Genomic DNA, 23,763 nt, shown 5'->3' on the forward strand with positions numbered 1-23,763 from the left:
CTAGAAGCACAAAAGGCACAGGTGCCTCTTACACGTGTGTTGTTGACCACAGCTTCACGCCCCTAAGGGTAGGCTTTAGGCTAATGAGTGGCGCAGGATTGGGCTTTACTGGTCAATGCAACCGGACATAATTTTATTTGAGAATATTAAATAAAATAGGGGATTAAGTTTTCAGGTTTGGGTCTGGTGTTAATATTTTTCTTCTTCTCAAAGAGCTTGTTTTTTTAGAGTAGTTTTAGGTTCACAATAAAACTGAGGGGAAGGCACAGAGATTTTCCATATGCCCCCTACTCCTACACATGTATAGCCTCCCCCATTATCAATATCAGTCACCAGAACGGTACATTTTGGGTTCACTCTCGGTGTCGTATATTGAACAGGTTTAGATAAATGTATAATGACATATATGCAACATTATGTATCAGAGTATTTTCACTGCCCTAAAAGGAAACTAGATCTTTAGTAAGCCTGGGTTTGGGGCCTTGCTCTGCCACCTACCAGCTATGAGCATTTTCAAGACTCAGACTCATTTTTTTTTTTTTTTTGCAGTACGCCGGCCTCTCACTGCTGCGGCCTCTCCCGTTGCGGAGCACAGGCTCCGGATGCGCAGGCTCAGCGGCCATGGCTCACGGGCCCAGCCGCTCCGCGGCATGTGGGATCTTCCCGGACCGGGGCACGAACCCGTGTCCCCTGCATTGGCAGGCGGACTCTCAACCACTGCGCCACCAGGGAAGCCCCAAACTCCTCATTTTTTTAAAGTGAGGGTGCTAACAGTACTTAGTGTACTCGGTGGCCTCTTGGACAACCTAATCAGACACACCTGGTGTTAGGGAGGGATATCCGTTTAGCAAATAGGGAATAATACAAAAGAGATTACCATAAACCACGAATAACAACCAAACCTACATGTATTAACACTATACATAAAACCTAACAATGCAATCTCTTGATAATTATTTAGCAGGAAGTTCAGAGCTTTGCATGGCTTCAAAACAAGCATCAATTAGAAGGCTACACTATAAACATCACTTACAGTAAGAAGAGATCACAGGTGTAAGACCACAACAGGTTATAATCATAATGACGTTAGGACAGATCTTAGAAACATACGCATTTCCCAAGATATTTCATCTACTTCATGGAACCGCCATTGTTGGAGCCCTTTGTCATTCTGTACTATTTCATTACTTGTAATTTCTTAATGTACTCTCTCCATCTTACATTCAGTTTTCTAAGCCATTTTTCTCAAGACTCTTCTTGCCTCAGAAGGCTGGGACTGCTTTGCAAGACAAGCTATTCTATCGGGCTGAGCTAAGAGATCACCCAAGTGGGATCCTAACACTGCCTGTGTGGTGTTCTACAGGCCACCTTCCTTTACAGTTCACTCATCCATATTCTCTGTCCCTGATTTTATTGATCCCTTTCCACTCATATGCCCCAGTTTTTCTTTCCTCTCCCTCCCCGGCTCCCTCTTCTCCGCTCCCACTGGCTTAGTTGGCTTCTGGCCCAGACCCGCCTCCCTCCTCCTCTGCCTGCCAAATTCTTTCCAAACTGCCTCATTCAACGGTTGCTAACTCTTTAAGCTCTATGGTCTTAGATAACCAGTTTTACTGTATTTCAAATGTGATCAAATATTTATCCTATCTGGAAAAAGAAATACTTAGAAGCAGTTGATACATCCTCTGAGAGAACTTACCCATAGCAGAATCAACATTTACACTTACTATCTCCACAGAGGGGAAAAATGAGCACATACAGACATAATGTCAGCCTAATTGGTCATTTAAAGACAAGTAGTGACAGAGGAATGTGATCATGGAAAACGTGAAGAGAAAATCACATTGGTTTAATCCTACTCTGTCATTAAAGTCATGTGTCATTGTATGGATCTAATTTTTTAAACTCTCCTTATTTTTCACTTTTACCCTACAAGTGGTGCTATGATATGTATGTGTGTATACATATATACAGACAAGTGTACATACATACACACATGCCTAATATTAGAATCAAAGAGCACTTCTCTACTAGCCTAAAAGTTATTTATGAAAGCAAACGATGCCAATCACCAATACCATAGTACAAGTGCATTATCTCAAGCTAAACGCCGATACGGAAGTGGAAATTCAAAACAGCATCCACACAAGCAATGTTATGTTAGCAGTGAGGAAAATCTCACAGCCCTGCTGACGTACTACTTCTTTCCGGAAGAGCATAATTTAGAATAAAATGGGTTTACCTTTTATTCCTTGCCACTTACAGCTTTATTACTGTGAACATGTCACTCCCCTACTCTTCACCCTCAAAACTGGAGAAAGCAACTCCTGGCCAACCTAACTTCTGGGGCTGTCACAAGCTTGGAGAGAAGTGCCTCTGTCTTGTTACCCCCGACTCCAGAGGACCTAAACATTTTACTGAACAAGTCAAGGTATAAAAAACAAAGGTAGAATGTACAATACCAAGAGTGAACCCTAATGTAAACTATGGACTTTAAATAATAATGATGTGTCCATGTAGGTTCACTGGTTGTAACAAATGTACCACTCTGGCGAGGGACGTGAATAATGCGGAAAGCTGTGCGTGTGTAGGGGCAGAGGGTATACGGGAAATCTCTGTACCTTCCTCTCATTTTGCTGTGAACCTAAAATATCTCTTAAAAATAAAGTCTATCAAAAAACAAACAACATATGAACAAAACAGTGCCCATCAATGGCTCAATAAATGTTGAATGAATAATATATGATAAAGTCCTAACAGCAACACTCCTCAAACAAAAGGGCTGGCAATCCCACTCCACAGGGCCAAGGGCACAAGTCATGTGCTGCACTCTGAATTTCTCACACCCACATTGTATCACAAAGAGTTCATTATTAAGGGCTTTAATTTGTAGATACTGCACACAATCTTTTTCCACAAGAAATCAGTAGACATTCAAGAGGGACCCAGGACAATCTTTTGGGAGGACGATGCTTACAATTTTTCTAGAAGTTCATCCTGCAGGTATACTTACACAAGAGCACAGAGATTTAGGTATAAGGTTGTTCATTAAAAGCATAAAAACGGGGACTTCCCTGGTGGCGCAATGGTTAAGAATCTGCCTGCCAATGCAGGGGACACGGGTTTGATCCCTGATCTGGGAAGATCCCACATGCCGCAGAGCAACTAAGCCCGTGCACCACAACTACTGAGCCCATGTGCCACAACTACTGAAGCCTGCACGCCTAGAGCCCATGCTCCGCAACAAGAGAAGCCACTGCAAAGAGAAGCCTGCGCACCGTAATGAAGAGTAGCCCCTGCTCACCGCAACTAGAGAAAGCCCGCTCGCAGCAATGAAGACCCAACGTAGCCAAAGATAAATAAAATTAAAAAAGAAAAAAAGCATAAAAAAGGTCTTATTCTCCAGCTACACAGGGGCAGAATAAATGAATTATGGACTATCCATACAATAGGACACAGTTTAAAAGAATAAGTCAGTGTTATGGGCTGAACTGTGTCCCTGCCCCTGCCCCTCCAGTCATATGTTGGAAATCCTAACCCCCTGTATCTCCAAACATGACTTTAGACAGATGGCCTTTAAAGAGGTAGTTAAGATTCAATATGGTCACTGGGGTGGACCCTAATCCAATATGACTGGTGTCCTTGTAAGAAGAGATTAGGACACAGAGACACACGGAAAGAAGACCATGTGAAGACACGGGGAGAAGACAGCCATCTACAAGTTAAGGAGAGAAGCCTCCTTAATCTCGGACTTCTATCTCCCAGATCTGTGAGAAATTAAATTTCTGTTGTTTACACTACTTGGTCTGTGGTACTTGGGTTATGACAGCTCCAGCAAACGAAGACAGCCAGTATGCCCGGATATTTTATACGTACGCATATCTGTACGTGGGGAATATGTGTGTGGACACAAAGACCGCTAACATCAATCACCTGGGCCTAGATGAGTGGGCCTAGATGTGGGGAGGAAACTAAGACAGCCATGTCTCACTGTTTTGCTCTCCTGGTCTGGGTTTTTACCATGTGTACGTATTACTCTCGTGATTAGAAAAAGAAAACGGACTATTTAAGAAAAGTAACTAAGTTTCAAGATAATGATATAGAAGTATTTGAAGTGTGGTGTTGACTTGTGTGTTTTCTTTCTTTCTGAAGAAACCTTCCCTCCCCCAAATATACTGAAAGAGAAAAATTTCAAAGAGCCGTTCACACCCTCTATCTAACTTCCTTTGCAATGGCAACAGCATGAATAGCAAAGGCTTTTCTAAATAGAAGGTGCTTTGTCCTTGCCGGGGCAGAGTCTAAATGAAAGGATTAGCCAGCCTCTTGCTGCTACCTGGAGCTGGGCCTCCCCCTTAGTGTTAGTTTTCTTCTCCTGTCTAAGGTGCGTGCCCTCGTGGGCACGGGCGCGTGCACACACACACCACCAAAACCACAGTAAATAAATACACTCTCCTTGTCCTCCCACTGGCCTTGGGCTGACAGTTCTTCTACGGACTGATGCCAGGCACGTGAGGAAGTGATCACAGAAGCGAAACATGAGCTAGGGCTGGTAGTAACTTCCGGGTTCTTTTGTTAAACTAAAAAGCACAATTCCTTTATTACCTAGAATTCCCTGCTGACAACACCACCAATTGGAAACAGCAAAGAATCAGGAAGAAAGCCAAAGAGATGTCATAGAATCAGCACAAACACATGCTCATGTATCTTGTGAGAGTTCCCCTCTTCCTCCCTCAGGTCTTTTTTTTCACAGTTCCAACAGGCTTGCTTAAGCCCACTGGTGGGAAGAGTACAGGTCTGAGAACCAGAAGGCCTGGATTCTAACTCTGTGCAGCTCTGGGTCTTGGTTTTCCTCACTTGCACATTGAAGGAGCCTAGGCAGATGACAGAGGATAGGTAAACAGGTTTCATCTGATGCTCAACTCATTGGCAGTGGTGGTCCTGAGGTAGGTTTTCAGGCTGAGTGTCTCAATCCACAGGGAAAATGCAAGGACCAATGAGCACCATGTGCATGGTGGCACCCATGCTACAGTCTGGTCATCCCTGTAAGAGGTGATCTGATTGATCCCTACCATCCACAAGTTCTTAGATGTTGAAAAATGACCTGCAAGAGGCAAGAACACTGGGTTAAACCCAAGGCAAGAAGAGAGAGAGAAAAATCGATCAGAAAGAGAAGAATTAAAAAGTGGAGCAGTCAAAAGCTCTTCAAGCAGGCGCGAGTTCTATGAGCGTCACCCCACTGCTTCCTGGGCTACATCCTGCGATGTTCAGCTCCCACGGCAGTGAGATAACTCACATTCAACATAATGGCTCAGGCACCCCATTAACTCGGGTTCCCTTCGTTCCACTGAGGAAGGCAAACGAGTTGCGTAGGACACTTCTGTCGCAAGAATCACCGCAAACACGGATCACAGTTTTTTCAGTTCCAATGCTTTACTTTGGGGGAGTGTAAATCCCTCAGCAAAGTGGAAAACATTCATTCATTCAGACTTATTCCTTGAGAGCTCTGGACAGCCTAGTTGGCTTTAGCACGCACGTCAAAACTAAGTTGAAACTGCAAAAGGAAAGATTGCTTCAAATCTGACACGGACCTTCATTCAGTCCCTTTTCCTGACTTGGAAATGCAGGAGCCCTAGCAGAGCTGAGGAAAGACCTAAGAGATTGTTTGTTAACTACAATAATGACAATATTGTCGCTTAATAAATGGCGAGGAGGCGGGGCAGCAGTAAGGAAGTTCCTAAAGAACTGAAGTTGGTGAAGCTGCTGGAACCCAGGTGTTCCTCTATGAGCTGGTGGGGGGGGGGGTGTTAATATCAAGGAAAGAGAAGAAAAACACACAAGACATAAAACCAGGTTCAGATTATTTTATTAAAGTGAACGGTGCTATCTTTTAATTTCCATTTCCACATCTTTTGGTAACACACAATACTACTCATGCCACGTCACAGCCCACTTTCCTTCCTTCTCCTTTGAGGTTTTAGGATTATCTATGAATCACCAGCGGTCAGCAGAGAGGTAAGGAACAATTGATTCTACTTTGATAGCAGTATTTATTTAAATTCTGGACTACACAACCAATATTTTGCACCTCATTCTCCTCACTAGATGCTCAGAAACAGCTTCCCACTGAGCTTATACAGGCCTTTCTCTCCACTACAGTCAGGAGGCAGAGGCAGTGGTAAATAGCAACTCTTGCCACCGTGGTGCCATGTGCTGCCCTTTACCGGTAGCTATACGAGAATGATGCGACTTGAAAGCTGGGAGAACAAGAACACACAATTCCTCTGCTCAATAAAGGCGTATCTTACTGCACAAGAAATACAGGTGGCAGGTAGTCGCTAATTCACAAAAGGATTGTGTTTTAGAAACCTCAACACATATTATACATGTGTTAGTAAGTTGGTTTGTTTGGAGCTTACAGTGGATTTCTCCCACACAAAAGAATATAGGGGAACCTAGTAAAGCTTACTTAATCCATAATAATATTAGCTAACACTTATTAATCCCTTGCTCTTTGCAAGTTACTACAACTTATCATTAGCTGTTATATCAACCCCATCGGACAGAGCTGGTGAGTGGTAGAGCCAGGATTAGAATCTGTAGGCTCTTTGCCATTCTGCTCTATTCACTGCTGGCATATACAGAGGGTGCACTGGACAGACAACACTGGCCTGAAACCTTGGTTTCCTACAGAAGGGAAATTGGCTGTGTGGGAAGGAAGCAGCAAGTGAGGAAGCAGTTTTTCTCTCCTGCCCTCAGGGGTACAGTAAGCACTCAACAGGTGTCTGAAGAAGGCATCTCCCTCTGTGTGCCCCTCCTCTCTCCTGGCAACCTCTGGCTGCAGTGGACCTGGATGCCCTCTATTAGCGCCCTGCCAGAGCGGCTCAACCACTCCCATTACCAAGCTCCCCCCTCTCTCACCCCCAAGCCCTAGCCCACTTTAAAAGCCCTACCCCTAATCCTATGGAAATAACCAGGCCATTCATTCACTCAACTAATGGTTAGTATACTACATACCTAGTTGTGCAACGTTAATTCCTGGGAATGCAGCAATAAACAACAGACCTTGTTCCTTCCCGTGAAATGACCCTATGGGGCATTCCCCCAAACCCTCTGCTTCAGCTCCTCTCTGAAGTACCTAGGTAACAGCTTCTAATGCACATTCCTGAGTTGCTTGGCAGATGTGAAAACCTCCACCAAATGAAAGACGTGAACTACCTGATGACCATGAGCACATAGCCCCCAGACCTACTGGTGCCTAAGGACTGGTGCCTAACCCCTGTGACACTGCCCCGTTACCTCACCATCAGCCAATCAGAGAACTGTGCACAAGCTGATCACATACCCTGTGACCCTCTTCCCTCATCTGGCCTTAAAAATGCTTTGCTGAAACCCTTCGGGGAGGTTCGGGGTTTTGGAGGGGGCACGAGCCACCCGTCTCCTTGCGTGGCCCTGCAACAAACCTTTCTCTGCTCCAAACTCCAACGTTTGGGTTTGTTTGTCCTCACTGTGTGTCGCGCACATGAACTTGCGTTTACATAACAAGTTGTTTAGAAGAAAGGAACCTGGATGCTCCTTTCTGTACTGGAAGGAGTACTGATCACTGACATAATGGTGCATTCGTATCATTGAATCCAATGCACCCACTGAAATGATTATACAGGAAAAGTTATGGCCATGGAAAGATGTCCACACTGCATTAACTGAAAATAGATAATAACACAACAGTATAGAGCATGATAGCATTTGGGGTAAAATTATAACAAGGTATAGGTCTGCAATAACAACAACAAAAAACAATCTAAAAGGATATACCAGTATGTCAATGGTAGTTAACAGAATTGTAGGATTATGAGTGACTAAGCTTTTCTGTATTTTCTGAACTCTTTGTAACCAGCACATATCTTGTAATTAGAAAAACACTTCAAGTTTCTCTTTTGGAAGAAAACAAAACAACATTTCCCTTCTACCTTACAGGTAGTAAGCACTCAAGTATTTGCTAAACGAATCAGCCAGCGAGTAAATGAGATCTACTTCTGCTACGTGATTGGTAGAAAACAGCCAGAGTGAACTATCACTGTAGATGAGGCATAAAACTAGAAAAATTCTACTGTGCTGTTTTTTTTGTTTTTTTGTTTTTTTTGCGGTATGCGGGCCTCACTGTTGTGGCCTCTCCCGCTGCGGAGCACAGGCTCCGCATGCGCAGGCTCAGCGGCCATGGCTCACGGGCCCAGCCGCTCCATGGCATGTGGGATCTTCCCGGACCAGGGCACGAACCCGCGTCCCCTGCATCGGCGGGGGGCGGACTCTCAACCACTGCGCCACCAGGGAAGCCCTGTGCTGTATTTTTAAGTATCGTTAAGACAGTGAATTTTGTTTTTACCTCAATTTAAAAATTCTTTAACCCTTATAATGTTTTTTAGAGTTTAATTGCTATAAATAAACCTCTACTTGGTAGAATTTGAAGCAAATGAAAATGAAATAGGAAAAATTCAATGGCTACCTAAGAGTGCAAGTTGAACAAGAAGCTGTGTATTTGCCTGGCCCGGAAATTGGCTCTTGTGTTTCCTTCATTTCAGGTTCTTAAGTTTTTCTCTTTTGAGTTCAGAGAATCACTTAAAGCTCCAAGGTTTTCACAATCTTTTCCATAACTGTCACGACACGATTCTGGAGGGTTGTCGGAAAGGAGTTTGGGACAGAAGGTTTCTCACACAGGTTTCAACATTCTAGAACGTGCTGGTTTCAACAGCATTTCCATGAAAAGCATTGTCAAGGGTCAGTGTCCTTCCTTCATGAGCACTGAGTACCCACAGCCACTGGGACCGAATCTGAAACAGGCAAAGGACAGGTCATCAACACCCACCAAGCCATCACTGGCTTTTGGGTCACAACGAATCTGGACACAACCGTTTTCCTTGTTGGGAGTCTCTTTCTCACAAGGTTAGGGTTACTTACAGAATGCTGATTGAGTTCTCTGTTCTCAGACAGCAGTTGGATTCTTTGAGTCATTCCCTCACACCACCCTCCGCTTATGCATCTTCTAAAAAATACCACACTCAATATACTTTAGTAAGTTGGTGGAGAGAACCTATAAGAACCTATAAGGTTTAAGGTTAAAAGGTAAACTAACTGTTTTCTGTTGAACTGCCAGAAAGCAGAAACACTCATGGGAGACAGATCATTTAGAGCAAAGTTTGTCAAACTCTTTGGGGCACCATTGGGAGCCCCATAATTCTTTGGGGGGGGGCGGTTGCTGTCCTGTGCACTGTGGCATGTTTAGCAGCATCCTTGGCCTCTCCCCACTACATACCAGTAGCAACCCGCCCTCTTCTCCCTCACAAGTGGAGACGATCAGAAATGTCTCAGACAAATGCCCTCCCCTGTTCTCGATGGAGCCAGGCTGTCTGGGTTCACACCCAAGCTCCAATGCAGCCTGGTTAAGCGGCCTTGGGCCAGTTCTTTACCTCTCCAGGTTTCAATTATCTCATTGTTAAATGGGAATAAAAATACCTACTTCACAGGGTTGTTGTGAGGATTAAATGAGTCAGTTCAGGAAAAGCTCTCAGCGCAGAGCCTAATACAGGGTACCCATCCACTTTCCCAAGAAAGCCACCTGTACTTATCATCTATATCATCAATAGTCATGTCCCTCCTCCCCAGAGAGGCCCCCCTCCTCAGTCCATCAGGTAGATATGGAAAGAGGTAAAGATGGGATCAAATCATTACTACCTCACTTACAATAATGCTTTCATTTTCCTGCCCTAATGTGAATGATAAATGCATCTGTTGAAGGAAAATACTTTCAGAAATAAAACTTCTGAGATCTAAACCCAGGAAAGCATCCTGGCAACTTGGGGAAAAGTTGTCATGTGTGTGGAAGCACTTCCCACGTGCCCTCTGTATTTCCACTGAGGAACAAGCAAGGCAATCAGAACATTCATTTGCACCCACTGAAGCCACAAATACCTGCAGCAGAACAGTTCTGAGAAAGATGAGTTAAGCAAGTTCCAGGAAAAAAATGCTGTAGGAAAACAAAACCTTGAAATTCAAAATGGAAAAGTGTAGGACGATGGGAAGAAAAGTGCTCATTAGGTTTAAACCATTTTTAAAAGTCAGTTTTAAGGCTTCTCATCAAAATGAGAGAGGGGGGGAAATCCTGCTTGTTCCACTTCATAATAGCTTATCAACAAGCAGTTAATGAAACACAAAGCCCAGAATTTGCCTGATGGTGTCGTGGAGATTATGCCGCAATGAAGAAATCTGCCAAGCCCTTTCTAAGAGGTGCTTTACGCCAGCCCAGTCCCCAGAGGCTGCCAATCCTGGTGATGGAGGCCACAGAGCCAACTAGATCCAAGGGTGCTCTGGGAAGGAGAACAGAAATGGGCTCATTTCACAGACAGTTCCAGCAGGCATGACCTCAGAGCTCAGGTGGGCCGGCAGTTTCCAGGGGTTAGCAGTGCACTCCTTTCCCTACCAAGTGAAATCCCATGGGCAACTCCAATGTATAAAACATGTGGATGCAGTAAAACACTATAAATGTTCTTATATATACGTACAACACACATTTATCAAATGCTGACTAGTGACCAGGCACTGTTCTACGAGCTAGTAGCACAGTTGCTGCCCTCATGAAGCTTACATTCTAGTCGATTTATATCAAACACGGCATCCCCCAAATTCCACCCAAACTGGGACATGTCGCAGCACCTAGGTTGAAAACCTCTGATCCAGTCCAGTCCCCTCATTTTCCTGATATGAAATCGGAGGCCCAGAAAGTTTAGGTTATTTGACTGAAGGACAAATCTAGTGATGGGCATCAGTGGACCAGCAAAAAACACAGCATTTGAGACAATTCAGCAGTCTGGAGGCAGGACGAGCTAAAAACTCAGTCTGTGGGTCCCACACTTCTGCATCCATAGCGCAATCAACTCACAGACACGCAAACCCACTAAAACATGGCACCATAAGTAGTTTAAACAACGCTCTGTCGACTCTAGCAAGAAGGCAGTAAGTGTCTAAGTGTCTAGTACAGTTTGAAAGGTTTCCATCACAACACAGTTAAAGTGATGGCATTTTATGGCTCACGATGAGTCAGCCCTGGGGTGGCCACAAAACTGACCTCTCTGGAAGCTACAGGCTATGGCTGCTAAGTGCCCAAGCCCCTGAGGCGCCTCCCTCCCTACTTCTGAGAAGCAGGCAAGTCCCTCCCCGCATCCCTCACACAACTGCAGGGTCAACTGCTGGTCACTCTCCCTCCCCGCCGTAGGAAGAGGCCACTGCTCAAGACACCTTCGACCCCTGACAAGTGACAAGCTGGCTATCTCTGAAGGTGAGACTAGCTGCAGTGGTTCTGTGCAAGGATAGACTCACACACGCCTCCTGCCCTAGATTTTCCAGCAGTCAGGATTTCATATAATCCTATTCTTAAGGATTCCCAGAATGCCTGATAGAAGGTGACATTTTAAACCTGTTTTCACATAAACGAATAGAAAAACTGGAAAAGAGAAATGTCAGACAAAGGCCTCTGGCTTGGAAAACCCCATTCCCGTATGGCACCAGCCCTCAGGGGCAGGGAAGGGAGAGAGAAAGGGCCGCAGTAGCTCTCACGGGGACCCTCCTACAGGGACGCCCTCACCCTTCTCTCCACATGAAAGCCTGGTGGCCACATGAAAGGTCCTGGTCCCGCAGCCTTTTCTCAGAGCTGGAGTAACAGCTGCATTGTTTTCCTACAGCTGAGAAAACACCTTCTCACAGTTGAGATTGCCGTTCCTCAGTCCCTCAAAGATTCAGGAAGCCTTCTTCCCAGCCCCCCTCTCCTTCCATCCCCGAAGTTTACCTCCTCCCTCATACTTGTAGCTTGAAGAGGAAGGAATGAATAGGTGTGTACCCTTCCCCCAGGCAAATATCCTCAGTTAACTGCCTTTTTTGGTTGAAGAGCTGCCCAGGGGCCCAGTGGATCTTATCAGCAACCCGCCTACCCTCTTCTGAACCTGGGCCTCATGACAAGGCCAGCAGGCACCAAACCCTAGGTGTCAGGGTTTGTGAGTTTGCTTTTATTCAGCGACAGGCAGCTTTCACCACACCGGCCGGCAGAGAACTCTCACACACGTGCAACTCCCCCCTGCGACCACACCCCCATCCTGAGAAGCTTCCTGTTAATGTTCTTAAAATACCTCTGCAAAAGGAACCGAGGCCACACACGAAGGAGTGCATGAATCATATTTTTTCTATCAAAATAACAACAGAAATGAAAATATTCTTATATAGCCCCCCCCCCCACCCTGCAACCTTCACCTTCATATTTTTAAGGAGGGAAGAGGGGAGTCTCAGGGAGGTTCTCCCAGGGGCATTCTTTTCAATGAAAGAAGTCACTTCCCAAGTTGGGAGTGGTGTTCCCTCTGCCACTTAAAACTACAAAGGTAGAGCCCTTCTACTGGCCCTACACTGTGGAAGAACAGCACCCCGGCATCAAAACCAAACGCCACGGATCAAAAAGCTGGGCTGATGCACATACTCAGTGAACTGTTACTGGGCTGCGAGGTAAATAGGCCCAAGGGGTAGGCGGTTCAGGAAATGGACCTGAATTACTGTGATTTGTTCAGTCACACCTGGTGTTTCTCAAGCCAGCTGGGTGGAGTGGATAGGGGGTAGACAGATTAGAGGGTTCCCTGCAGAAGTCTGGTCTGTCTCGCCCCTCCTTCCTTCCCCCAGGGAAATCCAAGGGTCAAGGGGCCCAAGTGGGGCAAATGCCAGGTTGGGGCCAGGGCAGGACTGACGGAGGGTGCCTCTGAAGCAGGACCCTCCATGGAGAGAGAGGGAATCAGCCAGCACAAGGCCCGAGCGCCCGCACAGGAAGCTGGGGGGATGGGGGCAGCAAGGAAGTCGCGAAGAAACCTTCCTGGCCCCTGACTTGGTGGTGGCAGAAGGGGGAGGCCCAGGAAGCCAAGAGCTGCTGGAATGACAAGAGCGCATCTGGTGGGGATGTGGTGAGAGCACAGGGCTATGGACAAGAGCCTGGATGAGGGGATGGAGAGAGGAAGTGCAGGAAGGCCCCCAAACAGACGGGCCCAGAGTAGACTAAGGCACAGACAGCAAGAGCGGAGAGCGCTCGGCAAATTCTGAGGTGCCCGAGCTCCAGGTGCCAAGTGTGGCTCCTGGGCCAGCAGTGTGGGCATTGCTGGGAGCCCGTCAGGTCCCAGCCCCCAACTACCACTCAGAACTGGAACCTGCGCTTATTCAATAATAAGCTCCCAGGTGATCTGTGGCTCCTTCGATGCTGTACCCAAGCTCAGGGAACTAGGGTGAGGGCTTTGCTTCTGCAGCGGCAGGGCCTCCTCTTCCACGGATCTGGAACAAGCCAATGGTAGGTGCGGGTGTGTGTTTAAGGAAGACATTTCACACCCTTCACAGGAAGCTCCCGAGCTCTCCACTCAGGAGGACTCTTCAGGGATGGCGAATAGGGAACGCACGTTTCAAGGGGGATCAAACACTGCTTCAATATGACAAGAAAAGGGGATTGCGACAGACAAGTATGCGGTCCCTGAAAAAGATGTCGTTAAATAATTTAATATGGGAAAATGCTCATGGACACATCCCTGGGAAAAGACAGAGTAAACACACTAAAATATTAACCAGAGCTGTGATTTTTAAATCATCTTTGTGTTCTTTACCTTGTCCCGATTTTTCCAGGTTTTCAACATTAGGATGAATTTCATAACAAGTTCTTTCAATTAAAAGAAAATCATGCAAAATTTTAATCAGTGAAGAATAAAAGAGTAGAAGTCTTCCGACCCGGAAAAAAGTACAAAGCCCATTTAATTTGCTACCTTCCACATACGCTATGACTTGCTATCTAGCTGTCTATTTTATTTATAAAATTCATTCTAGGAATTCCCTGGCAGTCCAGTGGTTAGGCCTCTGCGCTTCCACTGCAGGGGGCACAGGTTTGGCCCTTGGTCGGGAAACTAAAATCCCGCACGCCGCGCAGTATGGTGAGAAAAAAAAACAAAAAAAAAGAAAAATTCATTCTCTTGGGGTACATTAAAAAAACAAGACAACCTTGGCAAAATCAAAGAATATCAGAAGGGAAGAAATACCGTAAGCAGCTCATGCAGCTCAATATCAAAAAAACAAACAACCCGATCCAAAAGTGAGCAGAAGACCTAAACAGACATTTCTCCAAAGAAGACATACAGATTGCCAACAGACACATGAAAGAATGCTCAACATCACTAATTATTAGAGAAATGCAAATCAAAACTAAATGAGGGGGCTTTCCTGGTGGCGCAGTGGTTGAGAATCTGCCTGCCAATGCAGGGGACACGACACCAGTCAGAATGGCCATCATCAAAAAATCTAGAAACAATAAATGCTGGAGAGGGTGTGGAGAAAAGGGAACCCTCCTGCACTGTTGCTGGGAATGTAAATTGATACAGCCACTATGGAGAACGGTATGGAGGTTCCTTAAAAAACTAAAAATAGAACTACCATATGACCCAGCAATCCCACTACTGGGCAAATACCCTGAGAAAACTACAATTCAAAAAGAGTCATGTACCACAATGTTCACTGCAGCTCTATTTACAATAGCTAGGACATGGAAGCAACCTAAGTGTCCATCGACAGATGAATGGATAAAGAAGATGTGGCACATATATACAATGGAATATTACTCAGCCATAAAAAGAAACGAAATTGAATTATTTGTAGTGAGGTGGATTGACCTAGAGACTGTCATACAGAATGAAGTCAGAAAGAGAAAAATAAATACCGTATGCTAACACATATATATGGAATCTAAAAAAAAAAAATGTTCTGAAGAACCTAGGGGCAGGACAGGAATAAAGACACAGATGTAGAGAATGGACTTGAGGACAGGGGGAAGGAGATGGGTAAGCTGGGACGAAGTGAGAGAGTGGCATGGACTTATATACACTACCAAATGTAAAATAGATAACTAGTGGGAAGCAGCTGCATAGCACAGGGAGATCAGCTCGGTGCTTTATGACCACTTAGAGGGGTGGGACAGGGAAGGTGGGAGGGAGACGCAAGAAGGAGGAGATACGGGGATATATGTATATGTATAGCTGATTCACTTTGTTATGTTATAAAGCAGAAACTGACACACCATTGCAAAGCAATTATACTCTAATAAAGGTGTTTAAAAAAATGACATAAAATTCAAAAAAAACAATCCAAAGAATTATATGCTGTTCTGCCATCAAAACACTGAAAATTAAAGCTGGGAATGTCTTAAAAAAAAAAAAAGACTGGGAGTGTCTTAAGCAACCAGGGAGATCCTTCTACCCAGTACTCATTATAAATAATAGTTACCTACCATTTCTTAAACACTTCCTCTGTATCAAGGTACTACACTAAGGTGTTTTCAAGACATTCTTTGATTTAATCCTTTTTTTTGGCCGCAAGGCATGCTGGATCTTAGTTCCCTAACCAGGGATTGAACCCGTGCCCCCTGCAGTGGAAGCGGAGTCCTAACCATTGCACCGCCAGGGAATTCCCTGATTTAATCTTCAGAAGAGCCCTATGATTTAAGTATCACAATCCCCATTTTACAGATAAGGAAACCTCAATCTCTGATTGCAAAGCCCATCAGGATTTCGAAAACTGCTGTTACATTACCACATCCCCAGGAGACCTGGAGTACACTGTTTTAAAGCCTCCTCCACCTGCCCCCATACAGAAACATAAAATCAAGAAAGACCCAAAAGCACCTAAATGCACACAAGACCTGAGGCAGTCCAAAGGGCCCATTAGATATGCATCGTCCTCACTGGCCCTCACTCAGCACCATTCCAAAGGCTTGCTGTAGTATAATACAGCCAAGGCCTTCAGCATCAAGTATCATTCTGAAAGATATTTGGCAGTGTTTATTCTTCTTATAAGTTGTGGTAGCAGTAGTCATAATAATTTTTTTAATAATAGAAAATTGTATTCTCTAGGTGCCAGGTAGGGCCCTAAATTGCTAACATAGTTTCATTTCATCCTCACAGTCCTGTGAGGCAGATAATGATTTACCAGTTTTTCACTGGTATTTTTGCCATCTTTTCACAAATGAGAAAGTATTACTTAACTTTTTGGCATGAAAAGGTACCACTTTTAGAATCAGAGAAAAAAATTTATAAGTTATGCTGACTTTGAAAGAGTGATATAAAGACAAAAGAAGAAGCAGAGGAAAGGAGAAAAGAGAGAAAAAGGAAAAAAGAATGTCGATTCCATTTTCTTCACAAACGAGAAAACTGATGTGGACAGAAGTGAGGCAACTTTCCTAAGGTCCTGAGATGTGAACTCAGTCAGCCAGGTCCTAACACTCAAACCCAAACCTTTATGGTGCCATCTCTAGGATGGAGCAGCCATCAAGAGTTACTGGCATACACTCAGGATAAAATTATAGTCTACAGAGAGGGATGATGTTTAAAAGTTTCTAGCAATTATTTTGGACTCCAGCTTTAAAAACAGACACTAAGCATAAAATAGAGTGAAACTGAGTTTGGCACTTTGCAGCAAGCCTAAAATCTGAACTACAATCCAAATCTCCTTTTATCATTCGCCGCCTTCTTTCAACTATTACGTTAAGGAAAAAAAATTCAGGTTGCCTACATTCTCAATCATTATGATACTGCACAAAATGTCCATTTCTAAACTGTCCCATGATTCACATTTTTCCCATTGCTAACATGAGAACACCTCCCACGCTTTCTAATAGCAATGAAAAGATCATTCTGAACTCTTCCAAACGAATTATACAAAAACAAGATACTTAAGCAAAAGACAGAAAACAAAAATTACATTTAGGCTTAAACTAAATTTCATGGTAAGTTCAGAAGACTCCCTTTCCCTCAAAATATCACATAGAAACTTCTTTTTTTAATTTAACTTCTTGGGATCATCTCTTCAGAGACTGCATGAAACAAAATAGTTTTTCAACCAACCTCTGAAGTTATCAAATAACTGAAAAGTGATCAATATAAACAAACAAGAATTTGAAGTCACCTACATTAAACATTCACAGTTTAAGACAACACTAGGCAAGAGTAAAAGTAAACAAACAACAGAAACTTGCTCCTTTGTAGGCAGGAATCCCTTGGCCAGTGGAGCAATGCAAACAGACTTGTTCCCCAGTATCAAGGCGATAATGATGACATCTTTAAGGAGGACATGAGATCAGCCACGTAAAGTGCTCAGCCCACGTGCCTGGAACATAGTAAGTGTTCAACATTAGCTTGTATTAAATGCTCATCCCATCAATACAAGGTTACTTATCAGCTCTGCACCTCAATCACCTCATCTACAAAATAGAGGTAATAGTAGTTCCAACACACAGGATTGTTAGGACAGAAAACGTAGTAAAGCACTTAGAACAACAATGTTAGTTACCAATATTATTCTCAGCGCCCTCAAAAAAGAAGCTGAGAGGCTTACAGGGCTGGGGTCTGAACCCAGTAGCTCCAAAGTAGCTAGCATCTCATTTCCTCAGACGCAAAGCTGGAGCTGACGCTTAGGGAGATTTACCCGGCTGCCAGCTCTCTTCCCACGGCACAAGGAACAAGGGGACAAGGAACCTGTGGAAGCTTGTTCCCAAAGGACAAGGAACCTACGGGCTCCCTTCTTCCTGGAAGCTCCACCTGCTCCAGCAATGTGCAGCTTCAGCATCCTCAGCCCCATCACCCAAACCTCACATCTAACCAAAAAGTTATTCCCCTTTGCATTTCTGTTTGCCGACTTTTTCCAAAAGGATTTTGTTGGGGGGTGGGAGGGGGGTGTTTTGTAACTATGTAAACAAACAACAACAACAAAGGCAACTGCTCCCATTTCTGCAGCACTCACTCCCAAATGATAGGATGGACTCTTACGTGTGGATAGTTTCTTCCAACCTGTGAGATACTTACTTTTGTTATTATCCCCACTGCCGCAATGAGAAACTTGGGCTCAAGGAGATAAGTTGCCCAAGGTCACAGCTCATTAAGGGTGAGGACAGGGCCCAAACCCAGGTGTGATTTAAAGTCAGCATTCTCTTTTTTTTTTGCGGTACGCGGGCCTCTCACTGTTGTGGCCTCTCCCGTTGCAGAGCACAGGCTCCGAACGGGCAGGCTAAGCGGCCATGGCTCACGGGCCCAGCCGCTCCGCGGCATGTGGGATCTTCCCAGACCGGGGCACGAACCCGTGTCCCCTGCATCGGCAGGCGGGCTCTCAACCACTGCGCCACCAGGGAAGCCCTAAAGTCAGCATTCTTAACTGCCTCACCAAACTAAATGTGGAAAAGAAAAAAGGAAAGAGGGATTAGCACCTTCGAAAAACAATAACTGCTTTGGAAAATCCAATCAAAATTCATTTTCTAATGAAGTTATTGCTTAATAAATGAAAATATTACATAAAGAGCTGGCTAGCGCTACATACAGCAAGGAAGCGTACGTTAGCCCTGACAACTCCATGACTCAGAAGCACAGTTTAACAGTGATATAGGGACGACTCCAGTTTCCACTGACACCGTATTTATACTTTGTGATTTGTATAAACAAAACCATCTTTCATGCCTCCCAACATCTACCACAGCCCTGTGAAACCTACAGTTAGAAATCTGAAAATATTTAATCTCATGACCACACGAAGAAATGAGCCAACCATCTAAGACTGACTGGTCACAAGTCCCCAAACTGCAACCTCCAGCTCACTGACCAACAGTCCCACTGTGTCTAAATCCCAGATGGATAATTCCTCCAATGTAGGATCAATTTTTAAAAATTAATAGAATTGAGAGCCCAGAAATAAACACTAACATTTATGGTCAATTAATTTCTGACAAGTGGGCCAAGTTTAATGCACTGGAGAAAAAAAACAGTATTTTCAATAAACAGTGCTAGAGCTATTGATAGATACCCAAATGCAAAAGAATAAAGCTGGACCCATTCCTTATACCATACACAAAAATTAACTCAAAAAATGGACCAAAGACCTAAACGTATGAGCTAAAAACTATGAAACTTAGAAGAAAACACAGGGCTAAATCTTCATGACCTTGGGTTGGACAAAGCATTTTTTAGACACAAGATACAGCACAAGCCAGGAAAGAAAAAATTGATACATTGGACTACACCAAAATTTAAAAAATTTTTATGTTGCAAATGAGGCCATCAAGAAAATGAAAAGATAACTCACAGAATGAGAAAACATTTGCAAATCACATATCTTACAGAGCTGGTATCTAGAATATAAAAAGAACTCTTAATATTCAATTTTGAAAAAACAACCCAACTTAGAAATGAGCAAAGGATCTGAACAGACATTTCTCCAAAGAAGATATGAATAGACAATAAGCACCTGAAAAGATGCTCAGCATCATTAGTTATTAGGAAAATGCAAATCAAAACCAAAACGAGATACTTCACAAACTAGGGTGGATATAATTAAAAGAAAAGAAAAAACAGACAATAGTAAGCATTGGTGAGGATATGGATAAATTAGAACCCACATACACTGCTGGTAGGAATATAAGATGCAGCAGCCTCTTTCGAAAATGATTTATTTAAAAAAGCCATAAAGTGGAAACAACCTAAACAACCATCAACTGAAAAATGGATGAGTTAAATGTGGTATACGGCATAAAAAGGAATGAAGTACTGACACGTACTACAACATGGATGAACCTTGAAAACATGCTAGGTGAAAGAAGTCATAAAAGCCACATATTGTACAATTCCATTCACATGCAATGTTCAGAATAGGCAAATCCATAGAGTCAGAAAGTAAATTAACAGTTGTCAGGGATCTGAGGAAGTTTGGGGAGAAACTGGGAACAACTGCTAATGGTCACAGAGGTGATAAAAATGTCCTAATATTAGACTGTAGTGATGGTTGTACAACTTTGTGAATATACTAAAAACCACTGAATTTTTACACTTTAAATGGATGAGCTAGGGACCTCCCTGGTGGTCCAGTGGTTAAGACTCTGGGCTCCCAATGAAGGGGAACCGGGTTCGATCCCTTGTCGGGGAACTAGATCCCACATGCCGCAACTAAGGGTCAGCACCCCACAACTAAAAGATCCTGCACACCGCAACTAAGACCCAGCGCAGCCAAATAAATAAATATTTTAAAAAATAAATAAATGGATGAGCTATATGGTATGTGAACTATATCTCAAAACTAACTTAAAATTTTATAAAGAATTTCTTTAATTAAAAAAACCTAATATAGTCATTTTTATAAGACAAATAAGGAAGTATCCAAAAAAAGAAAAAAGAGGAAACCTAAAATAATAATTTTAAAAGGCTGGACATTTCTGCTCAAGAGAGAAGTAAACGCTTGGGCATTGCTCCAACTCACTTTAAGGATAAAAATAAAACTATGAGGTTTTTTTGAACACCTGTTAATTTAAACAGGAATAAAGTGTCCCCAAGGGCAACGTCCCAGCACTTTGGAGCTGAAATTGTTCCATGTGATTCTTAAATTATTGGTCAGCTATAAAATGCTTTGTGAAGTTTACATTAAGTATTTCATGGATCTTTCAACATTGAGTTTTCTTAAGAGACTGCACATTGGAAATGGCTGATTCTCAGTACTGGAGGCTCCCATTCCTCTAACAATTTTCTTGTATCAAAAACAGCCCTTTCAATACTTCCTAGTAACCCACAGCCAGCAGCAGCACCCTGACAAAGACTGATCTGACAGCTTAACTATAATCTTGGCACCCACTTTTATGGGTGGCACACTTTTTTTTTCTAGTTCTATTCACTTCAGTACACTTTAGTCAAGAAAAGCCTGCATTTACATATGTAACTTGTGGGTAATGCAGATAATAATAAATCATACCACACACCCTTATGAACGGCGCAACCAAGCTGATAATCTCAGTTTCCTGTCTCTCTGGACTCAGGCTTCTTGTCACCAGAATTGGCTCTTAATTATTCAACTGTACTGTCTCCGGACTACCCACAAAAAAAGCTTACAAAATGCATACCGGAAATACATTTAAATGAACTCTCTCACCTTAAAGCATGCTTTTCCTTCTCCTATCAAACACATAACTTTATCTAACTAGCTTAGCTTAAGCACTCAATCTTAATATGACACTTCTGAGCAACATTTAAAGTAAACTACATCCAAAATACAACCTGCTGTCTGTATGTCAAGTTTTGAATGCATGTTATATAAGTCAAGGTGGTGCTGTGGTAGAATCATCTACCTTGCTTATCTGTGTCCTTTTTCATTTCTGTATGTACTACTGGAAGTAGGATTCAGTCCATTTTGCAGTTCTAAACTCCATGGAAAAATTATCAAGGCCAAATCACCAAGTGGTTCTTATCTGGACAGCACCATCCTCCCTCTGTGGCCTTGTGGGTTGTTGCTTATAAAGGTGGAGACTGTTTTCACAACGACTGGTGAGTGCTACTGATATCTAACTGGCTTAGCTTAGGCACTAAATCTTAATGTTATCAAGCATACTAAATACCAGCTCAGGACTCCCTCGAGAGAAAGAACTGCTTCACCCAAAATTCCAACAGCACTGCCCCGGGGACCCACTAGGTAAAGAACATTCCTCCCAAATGCCACAACTCAATTAGTTAGAGCTTTTTCTTTAACTCTTCTAATAAAAGCCCTATAGAAGAGATACTTTTTTTTTGATCAGGAGCTCCCTCCCTACTTTCTCTTAGTACCTCAAGCATTTTTATTACTCTCAGAGTCTTAGAAAGATCGGGAAGGGGGAATGGAAGCACAGTGCTAAGTGGAGAAGAGGGGCATCTCTCTAAAATCTGGGAATTCAGTCAGGTCGGACTCACGATGAAGGGGAAATGGGATAAGCATCAGTCTCTTCCAGCGCTCTGTGCCCTGCTTTCTTTCTGCCAGCAGGAAAATAGTCAGAGACTCAGCTCTGCTGCACCTCTAGCTTCCAAGAAAATACAGTCCCATGACAACTCTCACCCCTCTCCCCCCCCATCATAAGGAAATAATTTACTGCTTCACGCTTTTCAAAGCCTGCAGCCAGAAGCCACTGCTGGGTATGACAATTTGCATAGAGCGCCTCATTGGTTAACCAGCTCAATCTAAATGGCCTAATACCCCTTACTCAGCAACCTGCAGCTTTCACAAAGTACACGGCTTGGTAAGAAATAGAAAAGCACATTCTAAAAAACTGCTTTCTGCTAAAGCCCATGATCCACAGATGAAGCAGAACTTCCTGGAAAAAAGAAATTCAAACAACTGCTTGGGAGTTTAAGAGAAGAGAGAGGACAAAAGGTTTAAACTGATTTTACTGCAGCAAAATACAGTGGAAAAAAACCAATGTGAGATTTCAACCATAAGATTATGTTTAAAATCTGCAGCCATGAGCTCTCTGTTGAACTGCAGATGTCTTCAGAAAAAGCCCAACACTCACCCATTCTCTCTCTTGTCATTTACCAAATGTCCACTGTGTACAGGCCATGGGGGCACACCAAAGGCCAGGGTAGCAGGCCAGGGTGGCAGTCCCTGCTGCATGCTGATTAGCTGTGTGAACCTGGAAGAAGGCCTGAGCTCTGCGGGCCTGTCTCTTCTTCAATAACACGAGAAGGTGGACATGCCACTCCCTTAAGGATTCATCTAGCTCCAGAAGATGACGGTGTAACTAACCAGATTCTCACAGTCCATAAGGTACCTGAGAATGGTAACCCACCAAAGGAGTGACAGGCATCACTCACATCAGAAATCTCACGGCCAGCAGTGAGACTTTCTCTGGCTTGCTGCCAACCAAAAACTTCCCATGATGGTTCTAATTTCAAACTGCCTGACCATTATCCTTAAAAACTATTTGGGAGTGCTAGAAGTTCCAATAATTTGGCTTCCAACTGAAACTTCTCATACCCAGAGGTACAATTCCCCTCTGTCAGCATGTCTCAATTTTCAGTTGAAGGTTTGCGTAGACAGTGAGGATTTTCATAACCAGGAGAGCTGCGTCAACCCAACTGTGGTCCTCTATTCCCCAGGAGCCAGAGCCCATTCCCACCTTCAATGCTGCCTCTTCTATTCTACAAAACCACTGCAACTCTCTCCAAGTTCTGGGACAGCAAGTCATTTCAGCCTGGGGAGGCTGGCAGGAAGAGGAATTCAACCAGAGCTCCCTAAAATGAAGTAGAGCTGTTTCCAAAGATAGGAAGAGTTCCTATCTCTGAAGTTGTTCACTTACTATAGTACAAGAAATCTGAGCACAACTGGGTGGGAGGAGCAGAAGACCCTTCCAGCCACTTCCAGTACCAACTTTCTGGGAGTTGGTCCAAAGAGAAGCAGCAGGCCCAGCTACTCCCTCACGCAGCTAACAGACATACGAATTGGTTGGCCTTTCTGAAGGTTTGCAACATCCAGGGCTTCTGACATATGCATTTTATAGTTGGTTCTGCTATACTTGCTCTGAAAATACAAGTTTGTTCCAACAGGATTGATAATGGAAGGAGTTTAGAGCATCTCACCCCAGGATACGCCACTTTGGCATATTGATTATTTTGAGTTAAGGCACCGAGAAACAGCAGGTGCAAGAAGGGCACTCCGACCTTCATGTTTCTTCCTGAAAGCAGAAGATAACATTCCCACGTGAGAGGTGCCCTCCCTGTACCAGAAGGAAGACATTCTTAACAAGGATAAGAAGCTGAGATGGAGAGAATTCTACACAAAGAGACCTTATTAAAATAATTTTTATCTTCCTTTCACCTCCCCACATAATTTAGTCATTTTTCCACAACTGCCTCTCTTTGTTCAATCTAATATAAAAGTAGGTTTCACTGT

The 23,763-nt window shown here is 43.7% G+C and overlaps 1 protein-coding gene across 1 annotated transcript in view; it reads right to left on the reverse strand.

Moving 5' to 3' along the window:
• SERINC5 (serine incorporator 5) overlaps positions 1-23,763 on the reverse strand; it is an 85,954-nt gene that overhangs the window by 48,918 nt on the left and 13,273 nt on the right. The gene's annotated exons all lie outside the window — the stretch shown is intronic.

Source organism: Neophocaena asiaeorientalis, unplaced genomic scaffold (assembly GCF_003031525.2).
Source record: "Neophocaena asiaeorientalis asiaeorientalis breed wild unplaced genomic scaffold, Neophocaena_asiaeorientalis_V1.1 scaffold37, whole genome shotgun sequence".
Classification (NCBI taxonomy): domain Eukaryota; kingdom Metazoa; phylum Chordata; class Mammalia; order Artiodactyla; family Phocoenidae; genus Neophocaena; species Neophocaena asiaeorientalis.